The 2,500-nt window shown below is 60.8% G+C and overlaps 1 non-coding gene across 1 annotated transcript in view; it reads right to left on the bottom strand.

Annotated features, from left to right (window-relative positions):
* Positions 1–131, bottom strand: part of LOC140475056 (5.8S ribosomal RNA) — a 154-nt gene extending 23 nt beyond the window's left edge. Inside the window, exon 1 of the ribosomal RNA XR_011959649.1 lies at positions 1–131. This exon is cut by the window's left edge and continues 23 nt beyond it. This is a non-coding gene — a ribosomal RNA (5.8S ribosomal RNA).
* Between the last annotated feature and the right edge of the window lie 2,369 nt (positions 132–2,500).

The following is a 2,500-nucleotide window of genomic DNA, read 5'->3' as shown; positions in this document are numbered from 1 at the left end:
CGGGAAGAACCCGGGGCCGCAAAGTGCGTTCAAAGTGTCGATGATCAATGTGTCCTGCAATTCACATTAATTCTCGCAGCTAGCTGCGTTCGTCATCGACGCACGAGCCGAGTGATCCACCGTCAAGAGTTGTCTGAGTTTGTTTTAGGTCTCTCCCTCGCCAGAGGAAAGCGACCCGGACCGCACATACGCTCCCCACCTTGAGCTACAGCCACCTGCACGCCGGCGTGCGGGCGGAGCAGGGTGGCGTGAAGCGATGGGGAGCACCATCCTGGTGCGGCCCGCAGAAACATACGTCTATTGGGGGGAGGAGGACAGGGCGCCCAAGAGGCGATGCGTGCCCCAACGCACCGCAGCGACGGAGGCAGGATCACCGCCACCATGTCGCCCGCCTAGTATCACGAGGCGTGCAGCAGCTTTGCCCTAGGAAAAGCAGAGGCGGGAACGGGCACCGGCCATCGGTTCGGCAGCGTCACTGACGCGTGCACGTGGCGGCGTGTCGGCGAGCGGACTTCCTGCGAGGAGGCGGGGGCGGCACTCGCCCGAGCAGACGCCCGCCCGGCCCAGCCACCGCCGAGGTGGACTGGGAGTCGCGGCAACGGCTCGTCATACTCGTTCCCACACTCACAGCGCAGCTTGCCCGCAAGCCACCGACCACCGATCGACGCCAGGCGCCCCGACCGAGAGCGGGATCGCTCGTTCGCCCTGCTGGCAGTTCGCTGGGGATCACTACTGCACGGAGCTCGGAGACCGACGGGCGGCAACTCGAGAGTCTTTAAACCACCACCCCCATCCCGCAAGTGCAAAGAGGCTGTATACGCACAGACGGGTGAGGGGAATAGGTACCCCGTCGGGTTTGAAGGGAGCGTGACTAGATAGCAACGATGTAAACCCAGCCGATTTGGGAGCGAAAGACCGGCGCCTGCATCACCGGCTTCGTTTCCCGTGGCTGGAGAGTACACCGAAACCCTCCGTCTGTCGCGAGCTCCCGACGACGCGGTGCCGCCAAGCAGCAGGGCCGGACCTGGTGTGGCTCCCCTCGTCGATCACAGACCGGTCGGCACTACTGACGAGACGGTGGAACGGGCTTCGCCCCTTGTGACGAAGGGTGATGCGAACCCGCCCGCCCGCGTGCGTTCGGGGTGGACTCGGCAAACGGAGATTTGAAATCGGAAAGTGTCCTCCTGCCCCGCGCAGGTAGGCGCCCAACAGTTGTGGGGGGTTTGGCGGTGACCACGGCTGCAGGGCCTGCTACCCCGACGAGCTCTCCTGCTGGCCCCGAAACCACCCTCGCGAGACAAGTTGAAACGGAAACGGGCGTACCCCCAAGCCGACGATCCTTTCTTATTTGTTACTTTTTTTTTCACTTGCTCGAGTTGTGGCGATTTGGCGGTGACCACGGCTGCAGGGCCTGCTACCCCGACGAGCTCTCCTGCTGGCCCCGAAACCACCCTCGCGAGACAAGTTGAAACGGAAACGGGCGTACCCCCAAGCCGACAGAGATCCTTTCTTATTTGTTACTTTTTTTTTTCACTTGCTCGAGTTGTGGGGGTTTGGCGGTGACCACGGCTGCAGGGCCTGCTACCCCGACGAGCTCTCCTGCTGGCCCCGAAACCACCCTCGCGAGACAAGTTGAAACGGAAACGGGCGTACCCCCAAGCCGACGATCCTTTCTTATTTGTTACTTTTTTTTTTCACTTGCTCGAGTTGTGGGGGTTTGGCGGTGACCACGGCTGCAGGGCCTGCTACCCCGACGAGCTCTCCTGCTGGCCCCGAAACCACCCTCGCGAGACAAGTTGAAACGGAAACGGGCGTACCCCCAAGCCGACGATCCTTTCTTATTTGTTACTTTTTTTTTCACTTGCTCGAGTTGTGGGGGTTTGGCGGTGACCACGGCTGCAGGGCCTGCTACCCCGACGAGCTCTCCTGCTGGCCCCGAAACCACCCTCGCGAGACAAGTTGAAACGGAAACGGGCGTACCCCCAAGCCGACGATCCTTTCTTATTTGTTACTTTTTTTTTCACTTGCTCGAGTTGTGGGGGTTTGGCGGTGACCACGGCTGCAGGGCCTGCTACCCCGACGAGCTCTCCTGCTGGCCCCGAAACCACCCTCGCGAGACAAGTTGAAACGGAAACGGGCGTACCCCCAAGCCGACAGAGATGCTTTCGCTCCTGTTACTTTTTTTTTCACTTGCTCGAGTTGTGGGGGTTTGGCGGTGACCACGGCTGCAGGGCCTGCTACCCCGACGAGCTCTCCTGCTGGCCCCGAAACCACCCTCGCGAGACAAGTTGAAACGGAAACGGGCGTACCCCCAAGCCGACAGAGATCCTTTCGTACTTGAACCAACACAAAGTTTGTCACGTTTTATTTTTACGAGTGATCGACCGTCAAGATTTGTCTCTGAGTTTGCTTAAGGTCTCTCCCTCGCCAGAGGAAAGCCACCCGGACCGCACATACACTCCCCACCTTTAGCAGCAGCCACCTGCACGCCGGCGTGCGG

Source organism: Chiloscyllium punctatum, unplaced genomic scaffold (genome assembly GCF_047496795.1).
Source record: "Chiloscyllium punctatum isolate Juve2018m unplaced genomic scaffold, sChiPun1.3 scaffold_1360, whole genome shotgun sequence".
Taxonomy (NCBI): domain Eukaryota; kingdom Metazoa; phylum Chordata; class Chondrichthyes; order Orectolobiformes; family Hemiscylliidae; genus Chiloscyllium; species Chiloscyllium punctatum.
The sequence above is the reverse complement of the archived record's forward strand: the minus strand, read 5'-3'. Positions and strand labels throughout refer to the sequence as shown.